This window comes from Athene cunicularia (assembly GCF_003259725.1).
Source record: "Athene cunicularia isolate RWA chromosome 18 unlocalized genomic scaffold, athCun1 chr18_part1, whole genome shotgun sequence".
Lineage (NCBI taxonomy): Eukaryota > Metazoa > Chordata > Aves > Strigiformes > Strigidae > Athene > Athene cunicularia.
In genome coordinates, this window is record NW_020799123.1 from 3,747,930 (window position 1) to 3,771,066 (window position 23,137).

General features: G+C 35.7%; 1 protein-coding gene across 2 annotated transcripts in view; it reads left to right on the forward strand.

Moving 5' to 3' along the window:
• B3GNTL1 (UDP-GlcNAc:betaGal beta-1,3-N-acetylglucosaminyltransferase like 1) overlaps positions 1-23,137 on the forward strand; it is a 121,198-nt gene that overhangs the window by 35,843 nt on the left and 62,218 nt on the right. The window lies entirely within an intron of this gene.

Consider the following 23,137-nt stretch of genomic DNA (forward strand, 5'->3'; position numbering starts at 1 on the left):
GCAGGCATTAAGATGCAAGTTGGGGTTGGGTTTTGTGATGCTATGGTAGGAAGACATTTGCTTTTAATTTTCCTGGATTTAAGTGGCTGAAAGGATTAACATAACCTTGTTTGTTAGACTTCATTGTAAACTGTGCTGTGTTCCCCATTACCCTATCCCCCACAGACATACTTACAAGCTCTGGTACGGTTATTATAACACAAGAAGTTATCTATAGACCTTGTTTTAAAATCAGCAGTGGTATTATGCTTCCCTGTAATTCACCAAGTGAAAGTAGTTACAGAAAAAGTTACCTCTGGAATATTTTGTATTTGCCTTTGAGTATGGCATTAGAAAAAAATAATAGATTTAAACCAGTGAATTTATCTGACAGCAATATCTGGATCACTGTGTTGTTGAAGAGAAGAGAAAGAAAAACTTGAAGATGAAAAAACTTGCCCTATACAATCTGAAGTTTCATCTAAGTGGCCACTGGATGGGGTCTCTAATGAATTAAGATGGAAATTAGAAGTAATATCCTATTTTTTAGATTATTTAAGGGGGGAGTATGTAAAAAGAAAACTAATTTTAAGATGGGGGATGTATGTCTTCCAGAACAGATTATTTATTAGTGTTTCTGATAGTAGGTTGCAAACAGAGTGACCTGGGAAATCCCTAGCAATCTTATGTCCCTACAAATACATCTTAAAGCCTTAATCAAGCAGCATGTTCAAATCCATTATTTTTACATATGATTTAGAATTTTGTAAAATATATTGGGTTTGGAACGAGAAGACTGCATAGCAGAGCTTGTGCTACTTGTCCATGAGTTTATTAACAAGATGAGATTTATGGAACACACAAATAGTGTGATTTTTAATTCAGTTTTTTAACTTGTTACCTGTTGTCCACCAAATTTAATGCAGAAATAGAAGTTCCTCAGAGATGCTAGATTTTCTGAAAATTCTGTGGAAGTATGAAGCTAGGTGAGATTGTACTGCACCAGCTGCAACTCAGTATGTTGATAAGCACCACAGAATCTACTTGGACAGAGATTTTAGATGCCCAATCATAAGACAAGCTTCAGCTGTGACACAAGTCTGTAGGAAGCTTGACTTTTCTAACTCTGGTTGTAAAGGGACTGCTTGATTTCCAGAGCAGTGCATGTCAGCATAGGGCACCTCTCCTGCCTCAGTGTCCATTCTTTGGATCAGAAATTCAGGTAGGCAGGTAATTATTTTGCTTTTCCTTGACTTAAAGTATGGAGAGGAGGAGGAATTGGGAGTAAAAACCATCTCAGCTGTGCTCCAATAATCAGGATATGAATCAATTATGTAAGGTTAGACCTGATTTGTCCCACTCCTCTGCCCCTTATACACTGTACATTTTAGTTTGAGTGTGCTTTTTAATATTCTCTTCAGTAAATAAGCCCCAAGGAAGCTGTAATGAGGGTCCTTCGCTAATGGATGTGTAGAATCACTGGGAGGAGCAATCCTTCGGGGAATTCAGAAAATTGGCTTTAATTTACAGCATATTGTCTCCAGCAGTTTCCTGTAGTGAAAGAATGTTCAGCTTTTTTTAGCTGTCTCTGTACTTAGTGCCCAGCTTTTTTCCAGTTACTTCTGTGCATTTCTCTATCCTGCACATGCAAATTATTTGTGCTGTAAATTGGGAAACCAAGCAACCAGTTAAAAAAAAATAGCCAGTTGTCAAGATCATGAAAACCCCTTATCATAATATTGCTGTGATTGATGAAATAATATCTTATAGCATTTGATTGCTTTTACTAGACTGACTAAAGTCCATTTTGAAAGAGGTGGGTGGTAGCAGATGTTTTGTTAGGTGGATGGATGGCTTCATGTGCCTTGATGCTATAGCTGTTGGTTTTATATCGCTTGAGTCAATACCAGATTTTTGGATCAGATGTCCACCCTCTGTCCTCACGCTGAGAAGATCATTCAATACAAAATGCTTCTAGCATTTTAACTTTTCTTTTCCCTTAGCCATGGCCTCTTGATGCTTACTCATCCATTAAATGTTTCTCTAAACAATTATACTGTAACATTCCAAAGATACTTTATGGTATGCGTGAAATTTCAGAATATATACCCCAGAGAGTGGGGGTGGGCGGGGAGGGGGGGGAGTAAGCGAGTACAAAGAGAGCATGATAATGAGAAAGTTACTTTTAGAAAGATTAATATTTGCTTATTTGCTTGTTTAAGGTTATCTTCTGTATAAATTATTAAACCACACTTTTATAGATACACTAGTATAAGCCATAAAATAAATGTATATGTGTTCTGGTAGACTTGCTATCTTTCTGGCCAATAGTAGGGGAAAAAAAAAAAAAGTTAATTTTAACTGTTCAGTAAGTGCAGATCACAGTGACAGGTACCAGAAGAAAATGAGCAAACAGTTTAAGAGAACTGACTGTTTTGATGGTGGGGTAAGTGGAAAAAAAATGTAGATTAAAACTAAACCTACAGGATATCCGAGTCTGAATTGTGCTTGAAATGTGCTTGAAGTTTGATCATGCAGCCCTTCTTGTACACTGGAAATTTTACTGTACTGTATAAGTAAAAAAAGTCTGAATGGTTTTAAAGTTGGATTAATTACACAAATATTTATACAAGTAGTTTTTAAGAATTGTTGCTGACTGTAAGTAAAACTGCTGAGATGAACTCTTAAGTCACTACTTTAGGTTAGTTTAGTCTCTCAGCCTGTGAAGCATAATTCAACATATTCAGCCTGAAGCATAATTTCATCTGACCTACCATTTTTTCCTCCCCAAAGACAAGAGACTTCTCTGCTTTCATATGGTTGTTCACTTAGAAAGCAGACAGCAAGCTTAGAGTGACATGTGAGGAGACTTGCAAAAAGGAGTGGGCTCTGTGGTTGATAAGACTGGACTGTCCTAATTTAGAAAAATAATGGCTTGTGCAAAATATGATGATTCTATATGTCTGTTGCCCACTGTAATTTGTCTGGTTTGCTTCCTGATATATACTGCACTTTGCAGATTATCTTGGAGTTCTTTGTGTTGGATAAATCTGGAATTTTCACAGGTGATTTGTAGTTCTTACCAATAATTTGTCTGCATTGCCTGATAGAAGAACAATAATTAACAAGTTAGAGTTTCATAACATAAACTTTGTGCTGTTACAGGTGCATTAAATTTAGCTAATAGGCTTAAAAGGTGTGCTTCTCTGCTTACTAAGTCATACTATATTAGAGTGTGATAAAAGTTCATGCTACAAATCAGCATTTTACAGATACTCAGCTTGGCAATAAATCCAGCATTTTGGTTGAGTTGAGCATATAGTTTGTTTTTAAGGCAAGGAGGACCTGATAAGAACTTTTCCCTGAATTCAGCACGCTCGGTATTGCGCTGTCATCATGTATCTCAATAGGCAACTTTTCACTGGTAAAAAGCTGCTAGGAGTGGATTGCAGGTAGGATGAATTTTCCAGGTGGGACACAGATTGAGTATGTCTGTTTTAGAGCATCTGTTTTGTCTATTTGCAGACCAGAAGATTCCACTTTTGTAAGTGCTAGGGTTGATTGTCTGTGTGTCAGAACTGAAAGAACAATGGAGGTGGCAATCTGAAAGTGGATATATGTAATGCCAGTTGTCTGTTGGTAAAGGCAAAAACTGGACAGAGGGTAAGACTTTCTTACTTACAGATGAATAAAACATGAAAAGGCTGATTGAGATCTCCCTCTGCCCTCCTGTTTCTTTGCCATTATTAATGACTCACTTGTATTTGTTGTCTTTCAATAAAAAGATACTCAACACTTTCTTGGGATTTTTTGTGACTGTTACCTCTTTTTTCACCCATGTTACCTAAATATGTGTCATTAATGGTGAAGTCCTGTTGTTTTTCTACTGGACAAAAGAACCAAAGTCAAAAACTGGTTAATTACAGTAGATCCTACTAGTTTGTATGGGATTAAGCATATACCATATATGAAAAAACCCCAGTTGGCTGCTTTCTTTTGTGGTTGATCCTTGTTCTCCTCTGGAGGAGAATGAAACAAAGTTTCACAAGCTAGTCAATGTTTATATTTACATTTGAAAATGCATGTCAAAGGAGTTCATGGAGTTCTAGAAAGTTTAATGAGAAGTGGCTTACCCACATCTGTGAACTCAAAGCACAATTAGAACTTCCTAGTAAGGCTTTATGTAAAGGCATCTCAGGGTCACATATTTTTGAACTTAGAAACAGGTTTGCAGTAGTTCAGCAGTATATACAGATTTTGCCTTGTGTATTAGCAGCTTTGCATGAGTTTAAAGGTATATCATAGGGGAAAGAGTGCTAAATAAGTTGTTTTTTTCATTTTCGTGTTTTGTTTGATAATTTGCATGCTTAAACAAGGCTTGAATGTGGTTCATAATACATGGTAATGTTTAAATGGAACAGAAACATTGTAATATAGTATAAAAGCAACTTGGCTGTACAATAAGTTTGGCTTTATTCCAAAAAGTTCTTGATGAGTATGGTCTTAGAGCATGATAAAGTTTTGATGGACATTGAAATAAAGCAGGTAGAAAGCAGTTTATTTTAGATTTGACGTATGATTTGTTTCAGCTGATGATCTTTTCTTGTATTTTAAGTAATTAGTCATACCAATATGTAAACATGTTTGCATCCCAAAACCCATTTTTCTTAAGACTTTTGATGTAAGAGATGGACAGGTAATGCCAAGGGTAAAGGAGACTGTCAAGGATTAAATTTTCAGAAAGGCATAATTTGTTTTCAAAACTATTATTAACATTTATGTCTCCTCAATACTTCTGAAAATTACTTCAAAAAATAGGGCAAGAAGTTAAAATAAAATCAGGACTTGGTTATTAATGCAGGACTGTAGTTAGGGACATGGATGAAACCAACTAATTTACAGTTTCTGAATGCTCCACTTACTCTTATTTGATTTTCTATATTTATCCTGTGCTATGCTAGCTTGCAAATGAACAGCCTTTAAGCTTCACTTTAGGCTTCTATCTCATTGCCTTTTCTAGCTTAATGAGACTGTACTTTTGTCTAACAGATGGAGGACAAAAGCCAGGTTTTGTTTTAAAATGGTAGGTGAGAAACTGAAGTAGCCCTAACTTTTTTTTTCTTTCAATACAAAAAGCCTACTCCAAATACAAGTTTCCAACTAATTTAGTGATGTTTATTTTTCAGTTGGTCCTCCATATGTGAGAGCACAGAGCAGATACACCCTGAACTTCCTGAATTTTCTTTCTTTGAATTTGAAAATCAAAGTGCTGAGTCCACAAAAAAGGGAAATATTTTTATGTGGCTTTTGGTGTAGCAAAAATTATTGGTTTCAAACATATTTTTACTGCAATGCAGCTCCCTATTATGGCCTATATATCCTATATATTGGAAAAAAAAATTTGTCTTCTGCAAGTGGGCACTGAACAGTTTTTCACTATTAAAAAAATCGTATATAAGCATGAGTTAAGTACATTCTATTTATTATTGGAAAATAACTTCCTTTTTTGGTCTCAGCTTTTTGTGATAAAAGTACTGGGCCAGATTTTCAGGAGAAGTCAGTAATTTCTTTAGTAACTGAAGTGGCTGAGAGTGTGAGCAGCATCATTTCTCATAATGGACAGTAGGTCTAAAGACCAGTTTGATCTATCACAGTCAAGATTTTGTTTCTTAATATTTTTCTATAATGACCTCACCCTGCCATGTTTGACATTCGTCTCTGCAGTGGTTCTTGCTTTTCTGATTTTTCTGACAAGTTAAGGAAGCTGAATTTTAAATATTTACATCCACCATATCCTCTCATAAGTATTAACAATATATGTTATACTGTTATGTTTGAGGCCTTTTTTTTTTTTTCTTTTTTTCTTTCTGTGCTGTAAAAAACAGCAGATTTTGGTCCAGTCTAACAGCTTTTGAGTATACAGATTTAATGATTAATTTTTTTTTTTTTAATTTTTTTTTTTTTTTTTTTTTAGTGCAAGTGTGACAAACTGGAACCTGGGATTTTTATTCTGTTTGTACAGCCCTGGCCAAACAGATTGTGCTTAGAAGTTCTTGAGCTGAAGTTATGCAAATAAAAAAAAATTTTCAGAGCTTTAGCTTGGATCAACTATAGCTGTGATGAATAGTGTGTGTTTTTGATAAAGAATAGATATTTGTCTATTCATTTGTTGCAGTTACATGATCTTGAGGATGATTAGCACATCTAGTTCCTCTAGAAACAGTGCTTGTGTACACAGCTTGCATTTTGAGAACTAGAATGATCACATGTAAAGGAGGTGGAGTAGGCATGTGCTTTGTGGTTAGTGGAGGGATAGTCAAGCCCTGGCCCAAACGGAAATCTGAGCGGTTGCAGTGCATGGGGTGTATAACAAGGAAGGAAATGGCCTTGCATCTGGCTTCTAGTGTAACTGTTGGTCCTTTGCCACCTCTCTGGATGAGTTGGTTTCTGTGATGTGGGTGGATTTAACCTTTTGCATCACTTGCAATAACTGCTCCCACAGCACAGGAAGAGCCAGCAGAGGAGAAAAGGAAACCCAGCAGCTTAATACCCTTCACGTTACAGACGTAATACCTTAGTGGAATTGAAAACTCTGATGCTGCTGGTAAACTAAGTATGATGGCATAGTAGTTGCTGCAAATTTTAGTGATATTTTTCAGAGCTATGGAAACAACCCAAATTTTACCACACTTTTTTTTTTTTTTTTTAAATTGGACAAACTTGAAGTATTTTCCAAGATTTTTCCATTCACTTATGGTGTTGAATTTATTGGAGTAGATATTAAGCATGCCTGTCAACTTAAAAGATAGGTGTTCAAAAAGTTTATACAATAAAATAAATTATTATTTTCAGTCATATAATTTCTTAGCATGCAAGGAGGTCTGTATTTCTTTTGGGTAATTCTTTGCATATCTATACCCTGATAATGTCGGAATGAAATAAATACAGTAATGAATATATTAATCTCAGGTTTATTATTATTTTGACAAATTAAGACAAACTCTTGCTGTTTAAAGAATGGTTCAAATTTTACTTAAAATACTGGTTTAATCTTTGTCACTTTGGAGGGTTTTTTCTGCCATTAAAGACAAAATAATTGTGTCTGTAATTCAGCTTCTTAAGTTTGTAAGTTTGCAGAAGGTTTTATTGTTTTATCTATCTGATTAAGGATTTGATACCAGAATATACTACTAAAAGCCCTTATGTGTGTTCACTTGTATAAAAGTGATTTGTGCCACCATAGCTCAGTTACATCCTATTTACCTACAACTTTTATACAAATATAACCACATTTCTACTATAGAGCTGCACTGCTGTAATTATACTAAAATGTGTACAACAAGTCTCTGTAGCATAGCTATTTCTTATATGAAAATATTTATGCCTTGTGTAGCCTGTTGGATTGATGCTCTAGTGCTAGAGCATTGAATTGAGGTAGTGCATTCCCAATGTTTTTTTCATCTTCTTGGTACTCTCTAGGTCATCTCTTATGGTATAATACAAGACAAAATAATATGATCAGGGTTCATATCCTAAGCAGTGGCTCTGAAAACGCCCATCCTTTTATTGTTGTTGTTTTGGTGCTGGTTTTTGTTTTTTAAATCAGACTGCAACATGTTACGCAACTGCTGCTTCCACCCACAGCCATTTAGCACAACCAGCCTTCTGCACTAGATATACCTGGTGTGCCTTTGTTTTGATATTTGCCTCATCTGATCTTAACATTCTTTATTCTCTTCTCCATCTGCCATTTCATGTCCTTTTTAAGAATCTTTGCAGCAGAATTATGAATTCTCTAGAGCAAGACATGCCCATGTTCTTTGTAAAATGCTGGTAAAATAGGATCCAAGTTTGTGCTTAATATCACGTAATACTGATTTATTAATAGAGAGTATATTTATTCATACACCTTAATTGAAATTTATTTTGACCATACATGACAGACTTTTATTTGGCTGAAACCTGTCTGTTCGACTTTGTGTAATTTTGGGGGACTTTAGGGACTGTATGGTTAGGTTTGATACTATATGTTTTCTGTTGTATGTCCTGAAGATTTTTTGCTGTTTTTCACTGCAGACTTTTGGAGTTGGTTGTTATGGCTGTGACAGCATTCAGCAGCTTTCACTTTCCTACTTCATTCTGTTTCATCTCTTCCCCCAGATAATTTTGTCTTTCCTTGATGTTTCACAAAAGAGCCACAAGTTCACCACATACTTAATTGCCCATTCATTTTGTAGGGAGCAAATTACTTAGCAGTTTCTAACAAAGAAGTTGAAATGTAACCGCTGATGAGTGCAAGAAAGGAGATTAATAATCATTGTCATATTCAGGAGAAAACAGTACTGTATCCATGAAACACTCTATTTGTTGAGTCAAAGTCTCAGGGAGAGGAGGTAAATTGTTCATCAGGTTGGCAATTGCATTTAAACAGGTTTTAATGTTTCTGAGAGAAACCAGACTCTACAAGTCTACAGACATCTGCTAAGCACTGCTAAACTAAACGGCGCTCATCCACTTTAACATACTTCATTTAGATTGCTGCCAGGCCAGAAAGCTAACACTGAACTCAAGCTAGCAAGAAGCAATCTTACTGTCACAGCATTTACATCTGGGAAATTGCAGGGAAATTCCTAGCTTTATTATAATAGAAGCCAGAAAGAAGAAATAAAGAAGTCATTTCAGTGAACCTGAATATACTGTACACTTCAACAAGACACTAAAAGGACCATGTTTAGCTCTGTGCTTCTCATTGTTCTTTTTCTTCTGTGTATTTCCTGGGTATTTAAGCTAAAGGAGAAAGGGTTGTGGGGTTTTGGGGGTTTTTTTTGGTTTTGTCCCATATGCAGCCAATGCTCTACCTATGCTATGTGCAGCAGTCAAGAGTCTTGTCACATTATGTTCCAGTCCTGGAAATCTGTCTGAGAATTATACTGGCAAGTACTCACTCCCCTTGTGATTTGTTCTGTAATTATTTCTGTTTCCACTCTTCTGCTTTTACTGATCATGAAGAGTAGCATTGCTAATGAGTACTGTAGGCAGGCCAATGGCAATGCATCTGTGCACCTCTGTTTTTCTTTACTTCTCTTCCCTTTTAGCCAGGCGTGGTGACATCTAAAATTGTGGTGTGGCCATGTTCCCCAGAGTTTTATCCATATCTTTCATATTGGTACTATTTGATAAAAATAAATAAATCTGTGATTGTGAAATGAAAATAAATTAGAAACTGTTAGATTCAAATGCTTGACAGTCTTAGATTCCCTGATGGCTCTCTTCATAGAGCAGGAAACGGGTTTTCAAGTGACAGTGCTTCTAAGCTGTCCTCTTCTTTTAACTGAAACTCAAGTCATGTTGAATGTTAGTATATCTGCATCCTCACTTCTTCAGGCGTAAGATGTTCAAGTTGGTGTTTGTTGTACTTGGCACAATTCAAGCAATCAGAGGAATCACAGCTACCTCTCGTGGAGGTAACTACTACAGAGCCCACACCAGTGGACTGTTGCTCCATTTACTGACAATATTTGAATTTGATGTATTATCTCAACAGCCAACATTTACTGAGCCACCTGATTTTAGAAGGTAACAGTCAGCTACATTAGCTTTTTCTACCCACTCTGAATTCCATTTTAATGGCATCTTTCAGAAGAATGTACATCTTAACCTATGAGCAGAACAGGCTCTCTCTTAATCTCAGTGTCACATTACACGTTTGAAAAGAAAAAAAAACAAAACCAACAACCTTTGGAGTCAGTAGGAGAGATTTTTGTATGTGTGTCATAAAATTATTCATAGATCTGCAGAGCAGATGTTGACAATTACAAAGAGAACAGAGGCCTGTCTGTGGTCAGCCAGCAAGCTCCATTTCACGTGGGTAGATCAAGGCTCAAGGCAGCAACTATTTCCTGTCAGCACGCTGGGCGTCAGTGATAGCAGTTTTTGTGGGCTATAGCCCAGTTAAATGATACAAAGTCACTTTTGTGAGGCCTCGGTTCTGTCTCTCTGCCGAAAGAATAATGGTACTAGAAGGCTTACTGTTCTGTTTGTGAGATCTGTGTCTATTGATACAAAATTGTGGGTTAAAAAATTTTATGGATTTTGTGTTTCTTTGCTACATGTTTGCCTTCTCCTTTTAGAAAGTGTAGAACAGCTGACCCTTTCATTTACTGCAGTCATTGCCAGTGTATCATTTCACATTTTAATTCTTTTAGCTTGAACCGTATTTAAAGCACACACCCCCCAAATTTTAATGTATTTTTATTGAAGAACTTAAATGGTAGCTATTTCCTGCAAATTAAAAATGATGAATTTTTATCCTTTTGCCTTCAGAGCAGTTTTCTTCAAAAATCTCATGGTTGCAGGTGACCTGGGGTATATCCTTTGTTGACAGCACTGCTTGGCATGCTGGTATAAACAGGCATTTCCCAATACTTAAAAGAATTTTAACCATAGCTCATTTTGTCTCAAACATAATAGGGTTGTTGGAATGATTATGATGGTGATGCCATGCTCAGTGAATTCACATTTTCCTTTTTTGTTGGTAGAACTGTATAAATAACCATGTATTATTAGTGATGGAAAATGAATAAAATTTTCTTCTGCAAATAAATAATTTTGATCTTAAAGTTGAGTGGGTGTAGGTGGTGATGAAGGAAACATCACTTGCTCTTTTGGAGACCATGGGAAGAGGAGAATGAACAAAAATACAGTGTAGTGGAAGGAGAAGAAACTTTGTGGGCCTGGTTGCTATTCAGGATCAGAAAGATGGTTTCTAGAATTGAAAACAGAAAAGAATTTCTGGTGTTCTGCTATATTCACTCTCTCATGGCTTTTATAATAAAGGTGTGGCCATGGAATGTGAGCATGCTAATATCAAGTTCTAATGATTGTGTCTGTTACCTTGGTGTTCTGTACAATAGAGGACACTACTGAGCACAAATAGAGCAGTGATAAAATGACAAAAGAAAAGCATAAAAAAATTTCTTAAATGCCTTAAACAGTATCTGTAGTAAATACCTGTTTTATTATTCAGAAACAAGAAATTATTTTCTGTCTGATGGAGGACAGCATGCATTTCACTAAGTAAAAAAAGGATCCCTGTGATAAAAATCTACCATGTTCTCTGTGTGACTCAAATCTTAGGTTGCTTGGGCTTTTTTTGGTCAAGTAGGTAATGTGAATAATTTTAGAACAAAGAGGAAGGAAGAAATTACATGCCTCAGTAGCAAGCATGTTTTCTCTAATACTTTAGTTTCAAGTTCTGTATTAGGGATAGGTGAAGTCCAAAGTCTCCTTTTATAGTAGGATACCAGGTGCAAGCAGCTAGACATAAAATACAATTCAACTTTAGTGAAAATGCTAACATAGCTTGAGTCTTAATGGCAAACTGCTGTTGCTGTGGCAGAGCTTGTGCTAATTTGTTAGGAATAAAACATAAGCAATGCTAAGATATGTACGTTTTTAGTGTGAAAGAGGCCAGTGCATCTGCTGGGTGAATGGAAGTGCTGTACAGCCCCGTGCCTGCAGCTGGGTCACGTACCAATGCTGGGCAGCCCGGCCGCAGCAGGAGCAAGGGGAGTAACGTTCTTCACCCTGTAAAGGCAGAGCAGTTGTGTTCTGGTAATGGCAGTTTCCTGAAGCTCTACTGTATAAACATAAAGGTATCTATGCCAGACCAAATACTTGGAATGTTTCATGTTGAGGTATTTACCTGCAAATTAACTGAAAACTGTCCATTGTTTCCTACTGGTAATGTATAGATAGCCAAATGTTAGGCCAAATTGTGGAACGTAATAGCTGATTCTAAGTGGGGTAAACGTTGGTGAATATAGAAGTTAAAGCAGTATTTAGCTACAGACATGCTGAAAATGGAAGCTGTTACTTTGTTTTTAAAATATAGAATGAATTTTGGGATTACAATATCATCTAGATTAATTTCTAACATGTGCCATATAGAATGCTATATTGGCGGGCAATAGGAACATGGGGGGTGGGTGGCAATATTAACAAGGGGAAGTTGGAGAGGATTAGGTTTTGGTTTTCTGCTGAGACTAGGAAGCAAACCATTGGAGGTTTTAGAAGTAGAGACCAGGGATTTTAATCCAGGCTACTGATTTTTTTTTTTTTTTAACTGATAGAAATGTTTTGATTTGCATTTAAGACATATATTTCAGTGTCCCCATTTAGGTGGGTCAGCTTTCTTTGAATTATATAACTGATTTGGAATCTGAGTAGCAAACTAAACACCTTTTTTTCCCCCACCCCAATCTCTCAGCATCTGTTACAACAGGCAAATTAAGTAATAGTTTTTGTACACGTATTTTGCAATATATAGTGCATTTGTAAGTATTAAAAATCCTGAATGAAGTGCTTAACAGTTACTTAGCTTCATTTGTGCCAGCCCAGAAGTCTTAAAATAAAGATTCTGAAGATAAATGTATTTGTATATAATGGTGAGCACTTCAATAAAAGGACTGTTAAAATGCTAGGATTGCTGGTTGCTGATTTATGTGATTAAGTTTAAAGTTTGTAGGGAAAGAGAATTTTGGGGTTTGGGTGGAGGGGTGGTACTGGTTTTTGGGGGAGGGGACTTGTTTAGTTGCTGGGGGGGGGCATTGTTTGTGTTTTTAATATTGACTTGATGGCCCAGGTCAGAAGCTTTCCAAGGTTGTAAGTATATATAACTACAAAGTAAATAGTTATCATATTTTGAGGGAAGGCAGACTGATGTTCCATCTTTGTGACACTGGGACACTGTTTGTAGGACTTTGGGTGAGTAGCCTGAAGTGCAATCTTTTCTCAGGTTTGACCTTTTACCAAACATCTCTATAAACACAAATAATAATTTTTACAAGAAAATAAACTTCTTTCTTAAAACCATTACAAATTTCTGCTACTGCTTCAAATATTCTTAAGGTTGTTTGAATTTCCATTTGGTGCTTTCTTTAATATATTTGGTTAATTCTTTCTCCAGTAACTTTGGTGATTGTAGAAATGTTGCCTGTCACCAACATCAACAAACCACAAACATTACTTAATATTTTTACTGTCTGTTTATAATGATAATAAAAATAATAGGTTTTGGCTTTTATAACTTCTGTCAAACCCCCTTTTAAAGCAAAAAGATGTTTCTACATTGTGTATGTGAAAACTCAACATCTGCTTCACTGACTATGCATAATCATGTGTGAACAACTGGCAAAGAAAAGTAGCTTATCTACCTGCTGCAAAAACAGACCCTTATTCAGGAAGTTTCTGTAATTGTCTTCTGAAATGTATTTTCATTATGCCTGTCTGAATTTGAGATACTTTACCAAGGAATTATGCCACTAGTCCTCTAATAAACTATAATAATTATCATTGAGAAAATCAGAATATTAACAAGACTGTGCCACGGGTAGGCAGTTTCCTGAGAGATAGAGCAATGTAATTTTATCAGAATCTGAGTTTTAAAAGAGTTGTACAGACAAGTGTGAAAACATAACTGAAGAATATTTAGTCATTTTTTCAGCTTCCTGTAGCTCAGAAAGGCATGAACTACTTCATTAATCTTAGTGCAGAGCTTTGTGGGTGGAGGGAGGATTGGGGAATCATTCTAACAATACTTGAAAAAATTCTTCCGCTTCTGCTAAAAACAAGGATGTTGTGGCCTTAGCCATAATCATGAATAGGCTGCGGAATTGTCTTAACATGCTATGTTGGGCAGATGTGTGTTTCTACTGGCATTAAATGGTGTTAAATATTTACTGTTATTTCAGGGCTTCTACAAATAATAAGAGCTCTGAATTATATACATGTCCAGATATAGCCTGTGTATGCAAATCAAGTGCCATCTTATAGTGTTTTTATGGTCACATCAGCTGGTTTAAGTTTTGTGTTCTTGTAACCAGAACTTTACATTTGTTGCTGTTTGTTCATTTTAAAATATTGCCTTCAGGAAAAACATTTGTTCTTCATGGTTTTGGCCACTGTTACAGGACTAGCACGTATTAATTTCAAACACACTCTTGATAGATGTGCTTGTATTATCATGAAAACTGGATGCTTTTTTTTTTTACTTTTAGAAGAGAAATTAGGTAAACGTCCCTTTTGGATCTTATTTTTGTACTTTATCTCAAGATAAAACTTGTGCTTTACTGTTATTTTTTCCTGCTTTAGCAGGTTTGAACCTTCTGAATCTGATCTTTTAAGTGGATATGTGTAGATTTCTATGGAAATTTAAATGGCCACAGCTGCTAGAAAATGACGGAGTATGTGCCCATGAAAGATGACATATTGCCAAATAAGCCTACCAAACTGAGGTCTGGAAGAAATAGGAATTTCCAGGCAGGCTATAGGTTTATCAAAGGGGAAGAAAGCAAGTCAATTTGAGTACTTTGCACAGCTGTTTCAACTGAAATATTTCATCCATGTGACACTATATAATAATTTGATGCCAAAAGTAATACATAAACATTTTTTAAAATTTTGAATCAGTGGCATACATAAAATTGGTTTCATATGCTCAAAAGCTTCTGCATTTCAAAGCAAAATAACCAAAAGTTTGGCTCATCTTGCTTTTGCAAAATACTGCAGCTAAGCAACAACTACATTTTTTGAATCATCCAGTAAATATGAAACTTCTCTGATCGTAAATCAGAAGAACTGACAGTTTTCTGACTTTTTAACTGCAGGAAGTTTTTTTATTTGCTAACAACATACATAATAAAAATCTTACTTAGAATTGAAGGGTGATGTTTTTAGATTCCTTCACAAATTAAATAGCCATACTAAGTGAAAATCTATTGTTTTAGGCATAGGTAAGCAGACACTACTTTCATATTACTGTGCCTGTAGGTGTCTAGTTCTTGATTTCCACCATCAGAAACATATAAGGAGCATTCAGTAACGTACAGGATGCTCATACTCCAGTGAACTGGATGTGAGAACTCCAGTTCATGTGTTTGGAGATAATCTAATGACAAAGAGAATGCATTCACTAGGTAGAAGTGCAACAGATGCCAAACAGCTGTGAATCATCTGTATCCTGTTATGGAAGAAGTGAGAACCTTTAAGCCTGAATTGAATAAAGTGTGTGTTTGTTTGTTTTAGCACAAAACTGACCGTTTTAACCCTTTCTCTCCACTCCTAATTGCATTTGTTTAGCTGGTTATCCTTAGATTCATAAATAATTCTTTTGGCTGCCAATCCCTCTTAAAGCCCTTCAGATTATATCTCATTAGAAGTCAGTAAAAACAAAGTGTCAATTATAAAGTAGGATCCTGTTTTGTCCTTGTTAATGTCACTTGACATTAAGTGCCCATAAGTAGCTGACCTTCACACCTACCAGTATAAACAACCCAAGTAATGTGCACTGCTTCTGCACGTATAATGCCATGGGACGTTTAGTCCTTGGATACCCAGAGGTATTCTGCTATTGTTCAGTCCCCTTCATTTTCTTGACATGCAGGCCTCTGCTGTTGCCTCTTTTTCTTTAACATTTGCAGTCTATTTTGTCTGTTGTTTATTCTCCTCTAGCAGATGATTTCTTTGTATCCCCTGGGTTCATCTACTTTTCCTCTGCATTAATGACCATCCCTGCCAGAATTCTGTGCTCCATCAATGAAGGCATAATTGGAATACAGTTAGACAACAAAATGCTTTTTTTCCTTAGCCTTTTGATTGTTTTCAATCAGAAAAGAATTGTTTTAAACGTAAATACTTCTACCTTTCTCATCAAATATGAATGGCTTTCCCTCTTACCCTGACAGCTTTTTTTATGCAGTTGCAAGGTCTAGCAATCTTTTTGCTGAACTCAGCGTGTTGTTTCAAATCTAATGCACAAGTGCTCTCCACAGACACACAGAGCATTCTTAGATGCTTGCTGTGAAACCCTCAGAGCATATCACAATTTAATAGAATGGTTTGCTATGTCCATTGGACAGTGAGACTGCGAGGTGCCAGGAATGGGATAAGAAATGCTGTGCATGTGTGGGGTTTTTTTTCAGAGAATCCGTAGAAAGGAAAGGATTGGGAAGCTTACTGAGGGCTGTAGTTTTGAAAGTTGTCTTGAGAGATATGGGAGGAAAGAATCTGAAATGAGAGAAGGGAGTTCAAGAAAGGTAATTTGTATGCAAAAGACCGAGAGGAGAAGGCAAAATTAACAATACTGGTTTGTCTACCTTGGAAACTGAAATTGCAAGATCTTTTCCAATCTCTAGGGGGTTTTTCATGTCTTAGTGTGAATTTGGTAAACCATCAAAAGACCTATATTAGCACATTAATTGGTTATGATGGTAAAAAAATCTTTGCTTAAAAATGTCAATTATTGTTGGAACAAAATAACAAACTGTGCAGCAGTTTCTGGATTGTCTTCCTGGTCTTGCTTAACAAGTCTGACACTAAAACTGCTGTTCTGTCCTTTGTGAACTGAAGCATGAAGATTCAGTGAGTGTGTTTGGGCATGAGCTTTTTACATGTTTGGATCAAAGGGACTGGCGTATGAAAGACTCACTGACTTACTGTCACTATGGCAGTTTGTGTATGAAGGCAGTTTGGAATTCTGTATATGCAACATTGTTATGAAGTTATTATTGATGTTGAACAAAGGATTTTTAAAATTTTTTTAAATCTGAAAAAGAGTTTTGTTTGTTTTGATGGCATTTTTTATGAATGCAAACATATTATTCAGTGTTTTGCCTACTTTTTAGGCTTTTCTTCCTTTAAGTTCCAAATTAGTGTTGTCTCTCTCCTTATTGCAGAAACAGTCTTTGGGTATCATGGAAGAACAGTGGGTTTTTGGTTGTGTTTTAAGGCATGCATTTTAGTAGCTAATATATTTAAACATGACACATAAGATTATTACACAGTTTAGAAGCCAGTAGGTTTAGGTTTTATTTGACACTTCTTTTGCTGCCAAAGCTCTTGTAGCAATATGATTGCATTTTTTTTATGTTAGACGTTTTGGGAAGTGCTATCTTATTGCTTGCTAACTTATTCTTAATTTAAACAGGCAGCGGCATCTCTCAGGTAAGCATTTTAGAGAGATATGCTTGCTTTTTTGCATCTTTTAGATCCACTACAGGATTGGGTATAAAGCAGTTTCTTTTGTGCATCAAAATCAAAGAAAATGCATAATACTACACAGATGTGACAATTCTGTCAGTTGTTTGAGAGGATTTTAGGGAAGACATTCCACAATTTAAGGTCATCATGATATGACAACAGATTAAAATGCTTATTTCCCTGCTGTTATGTTGTAAAATAATCAAAGCATCACTTTTGGATTTATTTAATGGGATGAGGTCTTAAAAACCTACCCAAAAAAATCTAGTATTGTCTAAATAGATGCAGAAAAACAGAGTTCTTCCTTCAGTGCTTTTCTTTGGGCTGCAAACAAGCATGTGCTTCCTAAGTAAGAGTCCAACAAATACAACATATAACAGAGAACTTAACCCAAAAAACTCAGGTATTCCCATCAACTACTGCTGTGACAGAATTCCACTCTACTGTTCCTTTCCACCTGCTATGAAAACACACCATGCGGTGTTTTGGAGGAAAAGACCTATTCCACTTCACTCAGTTGGATGCCACACTTAAAAGAGGTTTTAGAAGGTATTTCATCAAGAAATGTATTTAAGCCAGTCCTTCTTTCTAGCAGGTTAGAGTTCTAGTTTAATTTAAGTTCATGTCTGTATTTACACAGACCCTGGGGCACCCTGATTTTACTTCTAGCCTTCTTACCACAGACATCATCATATGCCATGAGAGGTTACAATTACACTTTTTAAAGGAAATTTTTTAAAAAGGGCAAAAAAAGGAGAAAGATATGATTTGTATAGAGCCAAGATACATTCTCTTGTTTGCTTGTGTTCTTTAGAGAACCATACACAGTTCAGGGTTTTCTGGGTCAGTGATTTTTCTATTTTGATGGTGGAGATGTATAGACATATGCTCCAGTGCTTTTATATTGTGTTTCCTTCTGTTTCCTTATAAGCCTTTGAGAAAGAAGCTGAGGGATGTTTGGATAGAAGGCTGGAACTTTTATGTGGAGTTGACATAGTTAGGGCACTATAATAATGACTGTTGATGGACAACTCCCTGAAAAGGAAATGAAAATGATGTTTATAAAACAACACAGTGTGTATTTCCAGAAGAATTAAGTGAGAGGCAGTGTGCAAGAAGATGAGGTAACCACAGGCAAATGTGCTTCTCTTTTTGTCACTAGGCTTTTCTGTCATGTCTACTGTCTTTAAGCAATAATGACAAATTGAGATGATTATTCTATTTTTTTTCATGGTGGGGAATTATGGGTGAATTCCAGTTTGTACTATGCCTGTTGTGCCTGGCTCTTTGAAGTTTGGTTTGAAATGTATCATTTCTAGGCATTTTATTGAAGCAGATTTTTTTTATGAGAGCAGTTGTCACAGTATCCTGAGAGGCCTGTAGTGTTCTTACTCTGTTCTTCCCCCCTATGATGCTCTGCAAACTGTTTCCTCTGTTTCTGTTTCTTGATTTTATTTTTCTTTAATTTTCTCGTAGAAGACATAAAGAGGAGGGAGTAATATGTGATCCATCAGTCAACAAGTTTTTTTCCTCTTCAGATGTGTAATTTTCGAAAGCAGAGAAATTCTACTTAAACCTTAATTCAGGAAAGAGGGAAAATATGACTGGAAGATCTAAAGTTGAATATATAAAATGCCCATCAAATTTTTTGAACATAATTGAATCAGATTACAAAACTTGATGAGAAAGTAGCCACTATAAACAAAGGCTGTCAGTTGCTGGGAGAGATTTTGTTGTAGAAGAACAACCTTCAAGGATCTAAAGAAAAAGCAGAACTGAAAGTACAGGTATAGTAAAATAAAAACTAAATTTCCAATGAGTTGATAATCCCATTCAGGATAAAAACTTGGAGGATCTAGTAAGAACCTTTTTTACCAAGAGGAAGTTATACCTCATCACAAAAAATAAATTTCAGCCATAGAAACGTACCCAGAGGAAACCTCACTCTGTGCTAGGAAAGGTGGCACATATAATTTATATTGGTCTCAAACAATTTGATATGGCCATCAAATGAAAAATGATAAATGGGTTCTGGTTTTTTATCTAGAAAATTAGAGGTATTGGTAAAGGTATAAAATCTTGTGTGTAAAAGCTGTATTTAATTTTTATGTTTGTTGCATCTCAAGATGATAGCGCATCACTGTTTGATTGTTATGAGTTGAAATGTTTCCAGAATGGTGTGATTTTATGCATGGTACTTAAGAGTATCTGTCATATAATAGTCTTTGAACTATGATATCAGAAAAATCTAAATACTGCTTAAAAGAAAACTAAACTCAGACCTCTGCAAGGTATTACTGAATTACAGCAGAATGGAATCATGACAAAGAACTTGAAACTGAGACTGTAACCACCACAAAAGCTGTTTAATAAAAAAACCCACCCAAACCAACCCAGCAAAAAAGCTTAGACCACCTGTCACTGAGTGATGTTAAAATGTGCCGAAGTTGATATTGGGAATCCATGCAACAATGCAAAAAAAACCCAGACAACTAAACCACCAAAACCGCAACCCTGGAGGATTTATATATGTATCTATGTTCTGAACAGATCACAGATTAAAATCCATGCAGCCACCATACTCGATATATATAGTGGCAATGCATAATAGAGAAGATGTTTGTGTTTTATATAGTCTCTTCACCCTATGAAGAGATTATTAAACAGGAGTAGAACTGAAGAAGGCAAAAATTTACCTGCGGCATTTTCCATTGAAGGACAAGGGAAGTAGAGATGGACTCTTTTGAGTTTCCAGGTTCAGAAACAGTCAGAGCTCAGCAGATCACCAGTGTCAGTTGGAGTGGACTGAATGTGGAAATTAAAGCCCAGGAGTTGATTTGGAAATCTATAGGAACTCTTAAGATGTTCATACAGAACAGCTGTGTTATCATACCTACATATGTGGCTTCAAACACACGCGTCATATGTGTGCATGTGTATTTTTGTTCCTTTAAATCTCTGAATCAGTTTCCTTGAGTACTCTGGTCAGAAAGTAAACGGGTTTTCCCTGTGTTCAGAGAGATCCACGTTTCTTATTACATGTATAAATAAAATTTGAGACATTTTTCAACTACTTTGGGCTTATTTGCATTTTTATCCTGTTAGAAAGTAGCCTGGAAATAGGGCATTTTGGCAGAGAAGGGTTTAAACCTAAAGGAAATATGTATCCTTACTACCTATAAGTATTTGATCAAGTTGTTTGTCATCTAGAGCTAAATTCTTTTACTCAGATCATAATTTAAAATATAACCTAAAGGAATAATTTGTTAAAATATAACATGGGGGGGTTTTTTCTTCACTTTCTTTAGTTCAGCTGTGTGTGGGATGATGCTATCAGAAGATGGAATCATACCCTTTAGCAACACAAGAGAAGAATAGTGCTTACAATTTAATAGTTATATAAATATTCACCATGAATCTTTATATTCTTGTTCTTTGAGTTTCTCATGTCAAATCTCTGTGTTTCAGTGTCAAAGAAATGTTAGCAAACATCAGCTACATTCCATTGTATGGTTGATTTATATTTCGCATCATGGCCAAAGTAAAGAATGAACTGAAACCAGAATCCAGTGCCATCTAGACTTTGGATGTGGTTCTCAGATTGGAGAAAAAAAAAAAAAAAAAAAAGGACGGGGGGAAAAAAAACTTGCAATAAATTAAAAACCACACTCTATAATTCACTAGCTATTGTGTGATTATACAGAAGCTGGCTGGACACTTCTTGTTGGGTTTTCCCACTATAATTTTGCGTTGTGAGATCTTTCCAAATGCTTCCCTCAGCTGCTGCTGGAACAATAAATAAACACAAGACAATAGAAAACAAGAATAAAATGACTGAGCCTAAATTCCTTAATTACAAGATTTATATAACCAGGTAATAACTGTTCAGAAGAGAAGGATCATGAAAAAATATTTTACTTTTTTACTAAAAGTGCTGCATAATATGTACAACATAAGCAGTTTTGGAAATAATGAAATGTAATCTCTTACTGAGAAATGTATGTGATAAATCTTCAGAAAATAGTAAGCTACTGTACGTAGGAAGAGTACAGTCTGTGCTTTCAGGGCATTTCCCAAGATAAATTTACCTCATGAATAAGGCCTTTAGTTGTTAACTGTTGAAAGGAATCTAAAATAGAAGACACATAGGGTTTTCCAAGTTGAAAACTACATCAGGGAGTTCATTATTATGCATGCACATAAGATCAGCTGCTTGATGGTTTAGTACTTGTGTCAGCATTTTTCGTAATGTTCATTCTTAATTCTGTCAGCTGTATAAACTTAAATCTAAAGATGTTGGGTTTATTTTTGTTTCCCCCTGGAAAAGTGAATGATTGGCCCTAATCTACTAGTGTCTCAGAAAAAAAAGAATAAAAACCAGTATATGAACATGGTTATCAGTAGTAAATATTGGCCACCTTTTGGCTACAGTGCTAATTATGAAACAGAATAAGAATTTATTCCGGGTATTGACATCAAACCAGTAGCCATAGAGTATACAGTGAATCATGAAGTGGGCACAAGAATTTTGTTTGAAGATCTTCTTTACTGTCCAACAGAAAATAAATACTGGGAGTTGAAAAATGGTTAAGTGACACATCTAAGGGGAAAAAACATGCTAACGACTGTATGGCTTTCTTAACTTGGCACAGAAGTGACTGAATTTAACTGGTTTTCTTTCTTACATTATAAAGTAGCTGTTATTTCACTACTTTAAGCTCCAAGAAAAAAAAAAAAAGCAATGCATGTGGTATTCAAGTAAAGTACTTGTTTGTGTAATTGGAGAAAAAAACAAAATGTTTTCAGCTCATTGTCAAAACCCCTGTGTCTGGCATAAACCTTTTTTAAAAATGCAGTTTGAATAGTAAACCCCTTATTAGTCTCATTTCACAGCCTTGAATTGTTGATTTTTATCTTTCTTTTATTCAGCTGCTACTTATTTTTCTGCTAATTACTTGAGTTGCAGCCAGTCAAAAGGTATTTGGACTGTTCTCTACCCACTAGTAAATTTAGGTTTTATATGGATTCATAGTTTTGACCTTCACTGTGCACTTAGCTTAAATGGAATGTATTTACTCTTGAAAATGGGCACATAGACTCAGAATTGTATAACAAAAGTGCATGACTTAAAACCATCACAGGACTCATCTTTAGAAGTAGTGAAAACTTGATTTTAAAAAGGATTCATCTGTCTGTCTAATAACTAATCATTTCTTAGGGGCTTGATGTCCTTTTTTGGTGTCTGTTTCAAGGACATAACCATCATTAAAGATCAGTGTTGTCAAGTCCAGCTCATTGGTTTCCAGGAATATCAGGACAAACAGAAGTCTGTCATGATACCATGCCATGATTTAATGTTTTTAGGGGAATTCAACGGGAACATATTCACTAATGAAGACCATGTAAAGGTATTTGTGCTACTTTCTATTTGGACTGAAATGTTTGTATTATTTGCCTGAATTTAGAGTCACAGAACATGAATAGCAGTGTCTCGCATAAGGCAATATGATAGTCATTTGCAAATATATTGTAGTAGTAGAGTGTAGAAAGTCACCTCTGTAACATAATGTTAAGCAACTGTTCACAGAAGAAACATCATAATTCTGTCTTTAAAAGTTTTACTTAAATCTATATCTAGTATCTAGAATTTCTGAGAACTTTCTTATTGTCACCTGTGTGTCATACAAACACATCTGTCTGTTCTGTGAACCTTAAGCTACAATGTGATGCAGTCTCTAAAAACTGCTTTCCAATATGCTTTTGAATCCAGCTGAAACCAGAGCACAAAAATGGTTGGTTTTTTTTATTGACTTTTCTTAAGATGGGACCAAGCTCCTTTGAAGAACTATTTTAGTAATTAGTTTATTTTAGCAGGTAAGCCAGCAGTCTCTCCTTTGGTGGAGATCTACGTGTGCACTCTCACACTGAGTATGTCCATATGGAAAGCTTTTCTTTTGCAACGTCAGTAGAAGTGAGCTGTAACTGCTTGGTGACTTTCATTTAAGTGTGGTCTGTTGCCACTAAAGAATATCTCACCCACCTGTGTCAGAAAAAAATGCTGTTCATTTTTCTGTCTGTGCAGTTTTCCCTTGTCTATTTTGATGCCTTTTCTGAAGGCCTT